At 40.9% G+C, this 16,759-nt stretch overlaps 1 long non-coding RNA gene and 1 other non-coding gene across 2 annotated transcripts in view; one reads left to right on the forward strand and one right to left on the reverse strand.

The window, feature by feature from the left end:
- The window catches only part of LOC148715071 (uncharacterized), a 39,314-nt gene extending 27,550 nt beyond the window's left edge, over nt 1–11,764 (reverse strand). The window contains exon 1 of the long non-coding RNA XR_015982685.1: nt 11,541–11,764. This is a non-coding gene — a long non-coding RNA (uncharacterized LOC148715071). The remainder of the gene's footprint in view (nt 1–11,540) is intronic.
- On the forward strand, nt 8,549–8,621 carry TRNAK-CUU (transfer RNA lysine (anticodon CUU)). The gene has a single exon. It is a non-coding gene; the product is annotated as a tRNA-Lys (tRNA).
- Nucleotides 11,765–16,759: the final 4,995 nt, after the last annotated feature.

The raw sequence follows: 16,759 nt of genomic DNA on the forward strand, positions 1-16,759 counted from the left end.
ACCTCCTTACGGGACTTCTTCGCCGGTGGGGCCCCGCTCGGAAGAGCTCGTTTCCTCCTCTGGGCTGCTTCCAGCAGGGACGCCCTACCAACAGCCTTTGTCTTCACCGACCGCATGACGTCGTCGATCTCTGCAAAAAGGACGGGATAGTCGGAGACGGAGAAACCAAAGAAAAGAACGGGACGAAAGAAGGGAAAAAGTCAAGAAAGAATCGGTGGCGGACTCACGGTCGGTGGGGACCGAGCTCAGACCGACATTCACCAAAGTATCCTCGGAAATAAGGCGGGCCACCGGGGGGAGCTGGCCCTCGGCAACCAACCCCTTCAAGGCGGCCAAGCCATCGGACTCCTCCCTTGACAGTCTCGATAGGCCGATCGGAGACTTCATCGGGGTCTCCCAGGTCGCCCTGATTTCCCAAGAGGGATCTGCATCAACAAAAAAGAAGCGCTCCTTCCATTTGTGAATGGAGGTAGGAGCCTCCTTGACAAGGCCGCATCCTCGCCGCGCTGCGAAGCACCACCACCCTTTGTCCTGGGGGTGGCCGCTCAGGCTGTAGAACTCCCAAAAAACATTCAGGGTGGCGGGAATCTCGTGCATACGGCAGAGAACCTGGAAGACCGTCAGGGCCCGCCACGAGTTCGGCACCAGTTGCGTCGGTGCCACTCTTAAACCCCGTAGCACCTGCATGACCAAGTCCGAAGGGGGAAAGCGGAACCCGGCCTGGAGAATGCCCTCATTGATGGCGATCTTCCCTGGAGGAGGATGGGACATCCTCTCCTCAGGCCCCGGGAGCGTAGCGTTGCAGGCCTCGGGAAGGTGGTACCGAGCCACGAGTCTGTCTAAGTCTGTGGCGACCAGCTCCGACTTAATTTGGTCTGCTCTCACTTCGCCCATTCCTAATGGCCAATAAACCTACGGTCAGGACGGGGACAGGAAGGGGGGAAAGACCGGAGCGACTGGAGTACACTAGCATAAGAGGGGAAAGTATGGAGAGCCCTAAGTAGAAGAATGGGGAAAACTCACCGGAAAAGAGGTAAGAACGGCTCCGAGAGCGCCAAAGGAGAAACAAGTGAACAGTCCGACGGCAGCAACAGCAGCGCAAAGGGGAAACTTGAAAATATCTGTAAAGAAGAAGACGGACGGGGAAAGGCCCCCGATTAAATAGGCGGAAAGGCAAGTGACGCCTCGATGACGCCAGAGGACGCCTGGCTGCCGAAGGGTCGCTCGCGCCCCAAAGGCGAATCGACACCATTAAGGATGTCCGCCGAAATCCTCAGACTGCCGGGTCAGCAATAACCGCCATACGCCATAAAAAGGGCGGGGAGCTCGAAGCGCGCGCGCCTCTCCGAGGAACGGCGGCAATCCCGAAACATCACTCCCTTCACCTGTTCCCCTTCTGGTTCCAGGCTCGGAAGTGGGGGGCTACTGTTACGGGGGAAATAAGCCGCCATGCCCCACGTGACCGGCACGCGCGCCCAGGAAGACTACGGCTGCCCTTTGATCCAGCAATCCGACCCCGAGTCGGACATCCTCGGCCCCGCAGCCCGACCCCGAGTCGGCTGCCCTTTGATCCAGCAATCCGACCCCGAGTCGGACATCCTCGGCCCCGCAGCCCGACCCCGAGTCGGCTGCCCTTTGATCCAGCAATCCGACCCCGAGTCGGACATCCTCGGCTCCGCAGCCCGACCCCGAGTCGGCTGCCCTTTGATCCAGCAATCCGACCCCGAGTCGGACATCCTCGGCTCCGCAGCCCGACCCCGAGTCGGCTGCCCTTTGATCCAGCAATCCGACCCCGAGTCGGACATCCTCGGCCCCGCAGCCCGACCCCGAGTCGGCTGCCCTTTGATCCAGCAATCCGACCCCGAGTCGGATATCCTCGGCTCCGCAGCCCGACCCCGAGTCGGCTGCCCCTTGATCCAGCGCTCCGACCCCGAGTCGGAGATCTCTTGATAACGACAGGCTATTCCCCAGAGGCACGCCGCGGCCTCCTGCTCCACTACTCCCTGCAACGGCTGTATCCGATGCTGCTCCACGATCTCCTGCATCAGCCGTACAAAGCGGAGCCCCACTATGCCCTGACGTGGCCGTACCCGGTGCTGCTCCACGACGCCCTGTAACGGCCATGTCAGTGGCCACACCATCGTGCCCCACGGTAACGAACCCCCCTGAGAGACCCCCCAGCTAGGTATATATGCGGCTGGGGGGAGAAAGGGGGGAGGTGAGCAATATCTCCCAGAGCACTCTCTTACTTGCGATTATCACCTCTCCTCCTCCTCCAATCTCCTCTGACTTGACCGTCGGAGGGCCACCACCACCCTGGTGGTGGTGCAAGGCTTGTTTGCAGGTTTCTTGGCGGAAGGTGGAGCGCAACCAACACCAACCAAGACAACTCAGACGGAACCCCGTTCACACCGCAGTGCCAATCGTTCACGGTTTGGACCACCAGCAACAAGTATTATTATTCACATGTCCTAATCTAGCATGCCAAAGAGATGAAGAACATATTGAAAGCACAATTTTATTATTGTTATCAGAAGAAAAATCCAAAGATACATTATTTATTACATACAAGCCATCACACTCATAGCCTTTGCCTACAAATGTTCCATTCTTTGTTATAATCACTTTCTTAGATTGAAATAACAAAGAATAACCACTCCTATTTAGAAGAGATCCACTGATCAGATTCCTCCTTCCATCGGGCACATGGTACACATTAAATAGTGTAAGCACATTTCCAGACGTAAGCCTTAGAAGTACTTTTCCAGTTCCAAGCACTCGTGCCGAGGTGGAGTTCCCCATAGTTACTGTTAGGCCACTCCGGACCTGATAAGTAGTAAAAAGGGTATGATCAGTACACATATGAACATTCGCACCTGTATCCACTAACCAATCGGTAGAGCAAATTGCCAAATTTAATTCTGGACTTAAAGTTACATACCGATCATCAGTACTAGTAGGACCAATACTGGATAGCATCATGTTGGTTTGTGGATTTGCAGGTTGAGAAGGCGCATGTTCATAGTTCTGATACTTCTTCCTCTTCATCCGGCATACTCGAGCCATATGACCGAGTTTCCCACAATTGTAGCAAATCGGCTTCCGATCATTCTTATTGATATGGTGTTTTGGCTTCATAGGTTTTCTTTTGTTTCTAGGTCCACCCTTTTCAAATTTGGAGTTCTTGAACTTATGGGTCTTATTCTGGCCTTCTACAAAGTTCACCTTGGTTAGAAGCTCAGGATTCATGAGTTGCTCATTATCTTTCTCAAGGTGTTGTTCTTGGATCCTAATGGCAGACAATAGAGTTTTCATTGTCATATCCTCGGTTTTATGTTTCAGGGATAACCCAAAGTCTTTCCAAGAAGGTGGGAGCTTGTCAATGGTACAAGCAACTTGAAGGCTCTCAGTTATACCCATTCCCCTTAAGCCTAATTCATGATAAATCACTGTTAACTCATGGGCTTGATCAACTACGGGCTTGGTGTCAACCATCCTATAAGACAGGAATTGACTAGCAGCATACTTGTCCATTCCGGCATCTTGGATACCATATTTCTTATTAAGATCATCCCAAATCTCTTTGGAGGTTTTAAAAGTGCAGTAGACATCAAAAAGGGGATCAGTAAGATAGGACAGAATCCTTCCCCTACACAGATAGTCTTTCTTCTTAAATTCCTCCAAATTACAAGTTCTAGCTGGTTCATTCTCTTCCTCATTTGGAGGAGAGTCAAAGATTATGGAAAATAACCCAAGTGTGGTTAAGAAGATTTCCATCTTCTGTCTCCAACGCTTAAAGTTATTTCCATTAAATTTTTCAGGAGGAACCGGGTCACTTGCATTGGCCATTGGGGTAACTCTAAGTACTAGCCTATTATATGTAGGAGAAATCTACTTCAAGAATGTTGGGAATATACTGTCCCAGAAAATTTTAAATCTATAATACTCTACTTCAACAAATAATAGGCAGAAATAGGCTTAGAGAAAATAAATAGAAAAGGTGAAAAAATGGAACCCGAGATGCTGAGGCGTGGTATGTTGGTCACTTTCCTTGAAGTAGATTTCGCCGCCTTACAGTGCACTAGGCTTAGATGGCGTTCTACTCCTGAGATACAACAGTCTCTCGTACTGTTCCTTCTGCCTCAATGATTTGCACGGATCAAAGAAGCCTTCGAACCCAGAATCAGTATGCAGCAAGCCCGTTGATTGAAAGAAAAATAGCAAACAGGGAGAATAGAAGTTCTCTGTTTTCAAATTATATATCCTGTCTAATCTGAAGAGGTCTATTTATAGATTTCTTCGGGACAGACACGACCCAAAACCGATCCAACGGTCGAAACCGGTAAGAAAGTTTGAAAAAACACTGGGAGTAGGGCCAGCGGATGCGAGGTCGGTTGCGAAGAGGTGCTAACGAGGAAGCGACGTGGCTCCTCGTGCTATGGGTGCCAAGCACGACTCACGTACCTCTTGGCTCATCGTACCTGTTGTCCGACCTCGGCTCCTTGGGCTCATTACACCTATCCGACCTCGGCCTCGACTCCTCTTGGAGGAGCACGAATGAAATACAACCTCGGCTCTTCGCGCTTCGGATGAGAAGGTAGGTCGGACGAGCACATGTGCAAAGAACCTCGGACGAGCAGGGCCGAGCGAGCACAGGCACAGGCGCAAAGAGCCTCGGACGAGCAGGGGCAGGGCCCAGCGAGCACAAGCACATGCGCAAAGAACCTCGGCTCGGACAAGCACAGGCACAGCTCGGCCGCAAAGAACCTCGGGTCGGACAAGCACAGGCACGGAGAACCTCGGCTCGGACAAGCACAGGCCCAGCGAGCACAAGAGAACCGAGCTTTACGTAATAGAAATAAAAAGGAGGGAATGGGGAATCGAACCTGTTATCTCATCCCCACCCAAACAACGCACCAACCACCAAGCCATACTCCCTTGTTAACATATATGTATAATATATATATTTTAAGTATGAAAACTTTTAATCATTAATTTAACCAAAAAAAAAACTAACAATACCTATCGTTCTAAACCATGTCAAAAGTTTTCCATTCTAACCAATTAATCCTCTGTTTAATGCTTTGATGGCAATATGCAAAGGGAGGTGGATTAGCAAGAACTGCAAACATGCATGGGAGATGCCACTTGCTCTAATTTTTATTCTCCAGTCAACACACGCTACAAATGTATCCAGAAAGAAAGCTTCCAATCCCTATTTTTCATCTTCCATTTAAAATCATATCAAAAGCTTTCCATTCTAAATAGTCCATCCTCTAATTAATGATTTCACTAAAAGAGGAAAAAGGAGATGAATTAGCAAATAATGAAAATATGTACAGGATATGCCACCTGAAGTAACTTATACTTTGTTAAAATGTACTACGAATGGATTTTTTTGGTTAGATTGGTGTTCTGGAAGGCAAATTTTCAATTTACATTTTCTATCTTCCTCGCCAAATATCATAGCAAAAGCTTTCCATTCGACATAGTTCAGTCTCCAATTAACTTTTAGGTAGAGTAGCAAGAGGTAGAAATATGGATACATTCCTCTCGTCTAAATACTAATCGATTGACGTTTGAGGATCCTATTTCCATCATTTTTTGTGCATGCATCTCCTATTTCAATCCTATTTCCAATTTTTGTTAATAAGAAAAAGGGAAGGTGATACAAACGTGAGAAGCTGATAAGAACGAGAGAGCAAGCTATTTCAACTAAGAAGAAAAAGGTGACAGGCCTTTCTCTTTTGTTTTTGCATGACATCATGAACCACACTTTTTACTCTTCGTTAACATTTAGGGGTTTTATAGCATTGAGAGAAATCCTTGGACTCATGTTTGAACTCCCTTTTCAATTAAAATGAAACCTGAACAATGTCTTCTTCAAATTGTTGTTCTGACCAAGAAGGGCACATAATATGGATTAGCAAGAAAGTAAGAGTCAGAACCTCCCCCTGGTGTTGGAGGATTGATAGAATGATGCTTTCAGAATTCTATTTCTAAATTTTTGCTCATAGATCTCCACATCTTCGCCTCTCTCATTGATTATATGGTAAGTTTTACAAGGATCTTATTTCAATCCTTTTTTTCTCTAATAAAAGTGAGACAAGATGATATCAGCAAAGGAAGGTGGCTAGAATGAGGAAATGCCTTATTTCAACCAATAAGAAGATAGAAGATAATCAGAAGTAGCAGACAACCTTTTATTCTATTCTTGCAAGATAGGGGCTTGACCACTTTTGGTACTTCTTTTTCCATTTTCATTAACATTAGTTAGTTTTATTGTTCGATTATACAAAAATATAAGCAAAGTTTTTCCATCCCCAATGTTTACCTTCCTTTCTGTTTATTGCGAAAACCTTTCCAATCTAAGGAGCTTGAACTCAGATGAAACATTTTGACCAAAGAAGTGACAAAAAAGTGGATTTGCAGAACATAGAAACACAAATACAATCCCTCATTTATCATGTCTCCTTGAACTTATCAAATAATATTTTGCAATCCTATTTGTAAATTTTTTTACTCTACAACTGCTATGCTGTCCACAAAATTTACCTGTCCTTGTTGCAAGTCATTCTTCTCTCTCCATTTATTAACCTTCCTAATTGATTGATGATATGGAAAGAAGAGAAGATAAAATAAAAATAAAGAAAACATCAACAGCCAATGCAACTAGGCAACATGCCAAAGATGAGTGGATACATAATATTAGATTTAAACTATCCTTTTTCTTATTTAGGTCATTGTGGGTGGATTATGACCATATATAAAAAGCATCAACGATAGCAAACCTCAAAGATGAACAAAGCTCTTCTGATGAAACCCTTGTGAACCTCCATCGAGCAAAGTTCACCATACCGAACGTCCTGTATTGTATCAATACCAAACTAGTACACAGTCTCGTACCATACAGACACTTAATACGTCTTGCCATCTTGTACCATACTACATACCAACATTGTAATAAGATCGTACCAATATAGAGTTCGGTACCGAGATGACGAACCTTGCTCCATCTTTTTATAAAATATAAGAAGTTTCAATGGACTACTCTTCTAGTTTTTTTAGCTTAGATTGCAAAAAGATTCAAAATACCAAGTGATTCAACGAATACCTCTCAATACATATCATACTGAGGCCTCCTCAGTACAAGGAGGTTTGTTTCAATATAGGAAGGCTCAATTAGAATGAAAACGGTTCAAATCACCACCAAACTGACTATAAGGGTGCAACTTGGGTTAAGTTCGACACGAGCCCCCACTTACGTCACTCATTAATTAGGGATAGATTGAGGTTTTATAAATTTGGGTTAGGCTTGGGCTCAAAAGTTCTAAACCACCTAGAGTAGGGTTTGGTTAGGGTTGACCTATGACCCAACCCAAACCCAACCTTAACCTAACCCAACTTGATAAATAAATAAATGCATAATTCATATTTATATTTCCAATTAATATATATATTTCACATAGATTATTTGTAGGTTTATAAAATTACATCTTCACTCTTCTTAAAATATTAATACAACAATAAATATTTGTAGGTTTATATGTATAAGCATGCCACTGAAATTGACGAATGGTTGAGGCATCAACCTAATAAATATTAATACAACAATAGCGTCCCAAACCTCTTCTTTGTCTTAAAATTCCCATTGAATAGTGTGGCATGATACAATCTGACCTAACTAACATGAGCCAACCTAAATTAGCTTAAAATGGGGTTCGGTAGGGTTGGGTTAGAGAATCCCAACTCAATCCTATTTTTGGTGGGTGAGGATTGGGAGATATAGGGGTAGGGTTGCAAATAGGCTTGGGTACATATGTTATATAGGGCTTGAAACTATTGTAAATTTCAAATTAATTATCTATTTTAATAAATCAAAAAATACATATGCTTAAAAATATTGTAAAATCACAAAAAGCATAGAAGATAAATTGACGCACTAAAAGGAATAAGGAGAATACCCTGCGGAAGTGCATGCAACAAAGTTGCACTTCAACGCTATAAAAAACATGAAATATAAAAAATTCATAAAAGATAAATAAGTAAACTAAAGCCAAGTACATGATTGTGGGTTATGGGTGTTACTATTGTTAAATAATCTCATAAATATATCTTTCTTTGTTTACTCACATCCGAATTGCTAATTTTAGAACATATCTTCGAAATATAGTTTGGAGTACAAGTTATATGATGCTATTTGATATTTATGCATGATAATGATTTCAACACAAAGGGAAAATCTTGACTAGTACATTTGACTTAATACTCCTATCTCTTTTCTTGCATAATATAGTATTTAGATAACAAAACATGATAAAAAAAAATTAGAGTCTGGAGGCTAAGAAAGGCCATACCAAGAGTATTCGAATCATGTCTATGCACACCTATCAATACCCTTTGTCGGTGCAATCCACGACATGATGCATGCTACACCAACCTTTGGATGAGACTATATTGATCCACAAGTATTTCAAACATTGATTGCAAGTCAGTCATCCAAAGTTACTCTTATAAACAAAATATTGTTTTTTATGCTCTCTATCCAGCCCGTCTAGCTCAGTCGGTAGAGCGCAAGGCTCTTAACCTTGTGGTCGTGGGTTCGAGCCCCACGGTGGGCGTTTTTTATATTATGCACTGCATTATTCACCAAAACACCTTGCAGTGTATGTACCATTTTTCTCATAACAACATTTGAATTATCAAGAGACAATTTAATGATAACAAAACCTTCCATAACCTCATGAAAGCATAATTTGGAAGAGGATACGATACCCTATTGAAGTCATTACGACTAATAACCATGACTAATATTAATATCCACTTGCAGATCATTTGAGGAGACACACTCTATTCATCACGGGTTATCAATTTGCCTGTAATGTTCCACTCAATTATTATCTTAGCAGCCACTTCTGGAAGGAGAATGTCTAGATGTGCAGTTTGCTCTTTCTAAATTTTACATTTTCTTTTGTTTTTTCCATTACATCTCAACAAAATGAGCAACTACATGCAAGCATCTGTATGATATGATTGAAGTCCACAAATCCATGGTAAGATTAAATCCACCAGGGATATTATAGTACTTAATTGAGTATTGTTCTCTTTTTTCGAGAAAATTTCATAACATCTTATTAGGGAATGTCACCTTTTTTCATTGGGGGGTGTATGAAAATGCAGAGCCCTATAAAACTTGCATTACCCCATTCTAATACATCTATATCTAAGTGAATCAAACACCACTGCCATTACTTTTTATCAGCATATAATACAGGAATCAAGCCTTGGGCCTCATATTTATTGTCTCATATCAACTATTAATTGTAGTATTTGGTTAAACAAATTTAACATGTTCGAGAAACTAGCACTTCTTTTCGGAATAAGATAAGCATTCCTTGTCCTCAGCATCAAATCGAAATTGTCAAGCCCACAATTCCCATTTATGACACAAGATCAACATGCCATTCAATTAGAGAACTTTGCTTTCTTTCATATCACTTGCACTCCTCCATGCCAATTGATTGAACTCCATCCCAATTCATGCTAAAAACTCCAAATTTATCCCTCTGCACCCGCATCATAAATCATAGAATTCTTACCAATATGAATATAAAAGTTAACCTCTCATACTTGATGTGACACCATGCTTCAAAAGTTAAATTATTCAAACCTAAGGATGAACACTCTAGGCAATTTGCTATTGTATGATCCCTAAAGGTTCCTTCAATTCTATTATCTCTTATTCATTCATTTTTCTGAGAAATTTTCTGTTTTTTTCATTCAAACCCCTGCTTAGCCTCCATAACATCAATGAATCTCCCTATACTAATCCTCATCAATTCTGTCATCACATTATTAACATCAAGGTATGCAGAACCGACCGAACCGATGTAGTGAAGACCGGTACCAGTTCAGTACCGGTTTCAACCGGTTCCGAAAAAAAAAATGCGTGTTATGCTGCAAAGTGGCATTAAATGCCCCTCTGCCGCATTAAAAGCCCACGCGGGGCAGTGCGTGGGCTCACTGCCCCGCGCGGCAAGCCTGCGTTAGGAATCGTGCACGGTTCCCGGCACGTGGACCGCGATTTCCGCCGCGTGGAACACGCGCGGTCACGAGTCGGAGGATGCATTTCCACACTCACGCCCGCGCCTCCGCGGCCTCTCTCTCTCTCTCTTTCTTTTTCTTTTCTTTTTTTTTCCTTCTCCTCTTCTTCTTCCCGAGCACCTCCTCTCTTCTTCCCTCTCTCCTCCTCTCTTCTCCTCTCTTTCCCCCCTTCTCCTGCAAGTAAGGGAGGTCTTTTTCCCCGCGAGGTGCTCGGAAAGAAGAAAGAGGCCCGGTAGCGTGAGAGGTTTTTTTTTTCTCTCTCCTCTCTTCTCCTCTCTTCCCCCCTTCTTCCCCGCGAGTACCGGTGGAACTGCACCGATTCGCACCGGTACGGGCAAGGAACCGAATTCCACCGCTATACCGTACCAATGGAGGCCGGTACCGGTACGGTACAAGCTGAACCGGTTGGTTCCGACCGATTCAGCAGACCATGATTAACATCAATTGAATTCTTAACCTTCATGGCTCCAAAACAATAATCTCTATTCAGTCTTCCAAACCATCAATTAATCCTCTTACACTAATCCCAATCAATTCATTCGTCGCATTCTTCACCTTCATGAGTCCAAAATAATCAAATATCGACTTTTTGGCAGCAAACATGATAATTTTTTGTATCCCCTTATTAAATCCCTATAAAACCAAACTCAAGCTTTAGTTCCATATTGTTAGGATTTAGGACCAAAATCCACCTCCCACATCATTCACATTTAATGAGATTCAGGTTCAGCAAGAAATTCAAACATTTCAGAACATCACTTTTACAAATATGTTCCCCAAAGCCAGTGATCTCATCCAGCAATGTTGCTACATCACCTTGGTTACAAAAGAATTCTATGGTCCATTATATCATCATATGTTAACATCAAGCTAACTGCTAAGTAATATATCTGAGTTTGGCATGCCATCTTCCCTTTATGAGAATCTAACCACACTAACTCTACCTCTTTAATGCACCAAATTTACGCCACATTACCAAATGAGAGTCCTTTTTATATATAAAAAAAGGCATCTTAATCATTTCATTTCAGTCAGAAATAAAGCAGACATCTGTTACATCACAAACTGAATGCATGCAATAATAAGAACAAGAATAACTACCCAACAAACAAGGGCATCAAGAACTTCCTCCTGTAGGTGTCTCAAATTCCGATTAGTAACAAGTAACATCTAACTAATATAATTGAAAGTTTGAAACATTTTGGAAACCTGGCAGTTGATAAATTTGATTAGCAAGCTTTCAAATTATAACCACCAACAAGAAAGTTAATCTTAGTAGTAGCGGTCATAGACTCATAGTAGTGGCAGAAGTAGTTATGCAATGCCACTCAATGAAAGAATCCACGGCCTAGTCAAACGATCAAATATTCCAGTCAATAATTTAATAGACAGAAACTCATACTGAAATCCATAAAAGGGGCAGTGAATTAGATTACCCAAGAGTGGGCGACAAAGATTGAGGCCAGAAATAAGGAGATCGGCAAGGAGGCGGAGGTCCAGCCACAGCCCCATGATGCAGATGCGGATGTTTTAGCAGGAGTTCTCCCTCCTCTTATGCTCCTTGTTAGATATTCAGTCACTCCTCCATTGCCATGGTATTGACTCCAAGAGAAAGAGGGAGAGCCCATTAATGCTGGTGCTAAAGCATATCATGCATTGCCTAAACAAAGAAAAATAAAGCATCAGTTAGTTCAAGAATTCAGTGTGATTGTAAGACGAGAAATATAAATCTGAGAACGGTCATTTATACAATAAATTAAATAGTTGCAAACATTGTTTCATGATGGAGGGAATGTAGGAAAACAAGACAATATTGACATAGCAGTACAATAGAGCACTAATACTGGTAAAAGATCAGCTACAGGAAGGCAATAGCAAATGAGATTAGGTGCATTATAAATATTATAAGAGGACTCACAAATCACAACTATTGCAGCAGGATTGATATTAAGGAATTTATGCAGATTTAAGCAATTATGTTCCTATTCACATCTTTTTGTGCCAATGGACCCTCAACTATGGTTTTGCATCAATTAAACAATCACTGCATTCAACAGATGGATCACTTGAAAGACTGATGAACCAAAATATGCTAAATGGATGAAATGGACCAGAAGAACACACTAATACATTATCTGAAACTTTTGAGTCAACCAGATATACACCCAAAAGATAGATAACTTTCTGGTTGGTGTCAAGGCAGGTTGATATTTGAAGACCAAATATTTCTTCTCTGTGACACTATCTCAACTACTCAGGTTATTGCAGCCTACAAAGATTTCAATAGGATGAAGGATGGGAAGAGCATATTTATTATCAAACATCGCAGAAACATAAAACAATTACCAAGTAAAATAAAATCATCAAAAGCCACACATGAACAGGCTGAACCACGACATCTACAAAACCTAAGTTATACAAAGATCACACCTCTGATACATGAGATACATGCATATAAGAGCTAGACATACGTATACGACATAGCTAAAACTAATTGGTCAAAAAAAAAAACATATTTCAAACCAATCCCTCATGATCACAATGTGAACAGAACATGTCGGTATTGTAGGTGGCCAACAGCAAATGAAACAATGAAGTACCACGCACCACAATATTGGAACTAGTTATCAGCCTTCTTGGTGTAATCGCAAGAAGTCCCAACCACCATGTGTGTGTATGCTTGCAAACATGTACTGCATAATTTCAAAGTCTATCTCCGGATAAGCTTTTCCAAGATCTAGTCTGCTGAAAAACCCATGTATACTAAATTTACTATTTTTGCAAATTCTTCATTGACATTACCAAGGCTAGCTCAGCCAACAGAAATAAGGGTGTCAGATGGATGATAATATTGGTGCCGGCATAAGCCGTGGATAGTGATCCTTATATAATTCCCCAACTCAACTTCAATAAGAAGTCATACCCACAGCCAAGCACATGAATGCACCCATGCTTATGCACGCGTGCTTACACAGGGACACATGCATTTATACATAAAGAAAAGAAATGTCTGCAAAAGAACACAATCGCACTTCCTTTTTAAGTATGCATATGCAGAGTCAATGAACTCGTTGCCAAACCTTGTCTACTTTTTAACATCATTAGAATACACTTTTTAATCAATAGATGTGTTCTCCCCTAACACTTGAGAGATTGTATGAGCATGGGAATATGCAGAGATACAAAAATAGACTTATAGATATCACGTAATTTAACAATCATGACATTGATAACGACAATCAAGTAATGAGCTTTCATACATCAAAGTCCCCATACCTGTTATTCGCAAGAATCCTATTTAAGATAGGGGGTGGATCTTGCCTATCTAATAGACTAAGCAGGATTATCCTGTCTATTTTGCAGTAAAAAGCCTGCAACATACAGTAGAAAATTAATTCAAATGGGGTGCATAAATGCCCAATAATGGTCCTCCTTTTGAAGTTACCTACAATGACATCAAGCCACTGATTCACATCAAAAATGAAACAGATCATTCCACGCATAACAAGTGGGTGAGGACCTACGTACATGAGGACTTCTGATGACTAATTATCCCCTGACCAAACAACATTATCCCCCGACCAAATATGTCCTTAACATCCATTTTCAGCCTCAAAGAAGCCTGAGAACGTCAATCACGAAAAATATGAGATCGGATTGATCTAAGGAAACCATTATTCCTGATGAAAGATCAGGCATCTCTTGATCATGTCACCTGAAAGAATCAATTGTAGGAAGTCCTATTGTAGGTGTCTAAAAGATATAAGCAACATCTATGGAAAATTGAAGTGGAAATCTCTACAGATACATACACTTCAATCACACAAATAAGCAAAGTTATCCATCTTGTTTACGATCTTAAAATATAACCGGTTAGAGAACTAATAGAATCCTCCACCTGTGATCAACATTTGAATGCAATGAGAAGGTATTCATGATGGGTTATTCAAAAAAAAAAAATAGCACACAAAATGTGCAGGTATTTTTCATTTACAACCATTTAATGAGTGGATGCAGGTAAAAAAAGGTGTATTTAAGAGCTTATCTTTTTTTCGGCCCAAAAATATCATTGTGCACTCACAATAAGGTGGTTTTCCTTTTTTTGAGTAAGTTGCATAAATTAAACGAAAGAAAAATCTAAAGCAGATCTTTTCATCATTGTGTTGATACCAGATTACTCTAAATAAAGTATCCTAATTCGGGTGAAATGAGATTATCAAAACCAAAAACTAGTAACATATAATTTAAATAAGGATCTAAAACATGTGATATAACTCAACTAATCCATACAAGAAAGATCTAAACATGCCATAAGTTATTAAAAACAAGCAAAGAGAAATAGCCCAAAGCCAGAAGCTCAACCTCATTATGTCGCTGCATACATCTCTGTGAATGCGATTGAACAGAACAAATATCATGATAAAACTAGTAAAAGAAAAACGAAATATACTTGACAAGAAGTGCAAAAAGGACAAATCTTTCGAAAAATCAATACAAGTAACTCTAAGCTTCGGTTAGCAGATCATGAACCAAAGAATCCTAGACCAAAAAACAAAGTAGCTGGATGCTCCAGTTATCAGATCATCAACTAAAGAAGGCTAGAAACTTTTGGATTGTCAACTAAAGAACGCTGGAAACTCCTGGACCACCTTTCTTCCAAGAAATAGGGATCCGAATCAATTCAAGAATCAAAAGAAAGAACTGTTGAATTAAATTAAATATTTTAAACCTTTCGTCTAAATTCAAAATTTGAATTCAAATTCGGCGTCAACGGGCTTTCTGCTTCTGCTTTAACTTGGTCAACGGCCAAGTGTCAAGCATCCGCGCATAAGCAAGGGAGCAAACATGAAAAAATCCCCAAAAGAAGTAGGCCAAGACAAGGGTCATGCATCCACGCGCAAGAGCAAGCATGGAATGGCCCCCAAAGAAGAAAGGAAGCATGGGCGGCCAAGATGCAACAGGTCACAGGATCAAAGGAGCATAAGAAGACATGTCATCAATCTGCGGGAGGAGATTTTGCTTCTTTTGACGCACCTGAGCCTATATAAAAGGCTCTAGGGATCATTTCAAGATAATGAAAAATTCCTCTTCTCCCTCTTGTTCTTATTCTCGTCTCCACATAATTTCAATTATTTTTCTGAGTTTCTTCTGAGCTATCTGCAAGCGGGAACGTGCTCTTCTTTCTTCCCTGGAGGAGCACTGACGGAAAAGACGTGATTTTGTATTGTATCATCGTATCTCTAGAAATCTGTGCCAGCGGACCCGTGCGTAGGGGGCATGAACTTTGTTGGACAGCGCATCAACGTGCTTCGATCCACAGGCCATCTTTTTTTATTTCTTCATTTTATTATTCTATTTACAAGTAAATAATTTGCTAGTTTATTTTTCTTATTTACTATTGATGAATATTAGAAACATTCAATTATTGATTTATCAATTATATTTATGCATCTAGGCTAACAATCCAGAAAAGTTTATGTACTGTTAGCACTAGATTTTAAATTGCAACATTTATTATACATTTTGCTACATATTGCATGCACAATCTTGGTATGATATCACAACTGCCACATATTACATGCACAATCTTGGTATGATATCATAGATCAATCTCCAAAAATCATTGAATCTGATTATCATATTCAAAATTAGTATTTGTATCAAATCATAGGATTTAGTATATTTTAGCTGTTACACATTTTTGCCAGCTTTACTTTTGTGCTTAATTTTTTAAGCAAAATATTAGATTGCCTAACTTCCAAAAGGTTTATTAATACTTCCATTTGGACTCCTCACGAAGTAATTTCCAAATTCCATTCAAACGAAAATTCAGAAATTGGTTAATTCATAGGAGCTAGCTTAATATTAAACTTAGGATGAAATTAAACGATATCTAATGAAATTATCCATTGAATAACAATGTCTAAGAAAAGCTTGTCAAAAAAGCCTATGTGCCTAAAAAAGGCTGGTACTTAAGTGAGCCAAGTGCTCCACCACCAATCTGGAGCTGATCTGGCTATTATTTTTTGAATTTTTCAACTAGACATCTAAAATTCAAATTAGATATCAGTGCAATAATTTGACATAAACCTTCTCATTTTCACAGATGTCAAAACTGTGTTAAGCTACAAATCAATGGCTTCCCATACATCTGAAAATCTTAGTACTAAATCTGAAAAATTTGATAGTCAAAACTTTAAGAGGTAGCAGAATCAAATGTGGTTCTGGCTTACCACCCTAGGCTTGATCTCAACTATTGGTGAGAGCACTATTGAAGTCAGTAATGGGTCTAACCCATCTGCTTCACGATCTACTACTCGCCGCAACCCAAACCCTGCTCCTTCCTCTTTCCAAACTGCTACTGCTTCCTCCACCTCCTTCACTAAGACTCCAAAAGAAACCAACTACCACTGTCTTCATAGAATCCTAGGAGCCCTTTCTGATAGGCTTTATGAAATTTATTATATAGGTAAGAGTGCCAAGGATCTCTGGGATACCTTGGAAAATAAATATGGACTTGATGATGCCGGGATAAAGAGATTCAAGGCCTCTAACTTTAGCAAGTTTAAATTTGTTGATTCCAAACCTATGAATGATCAAATCCATGAATATAAAATCCTGATTCTTTAACTCCAGGCAAATGGAACCCACCTAG

This window comes from Phoenix dactylifera, chromosome 1, assembly GCF_051530095.1.
Source record: "Phoenix dactylifera cultivar Ajwa chromosome 1, Ajwa_hap1_PhDact_Kaust_v1.1, whole genome shotgun sequence".
NCBI classification, from domain to species: domain Eukaryota; kingdom Viridiplantae; phylum Streptophyta; class Magnoliopsida; order Arecales; family Arecaceae; genus Phoenix; species Phoenix dactylifera.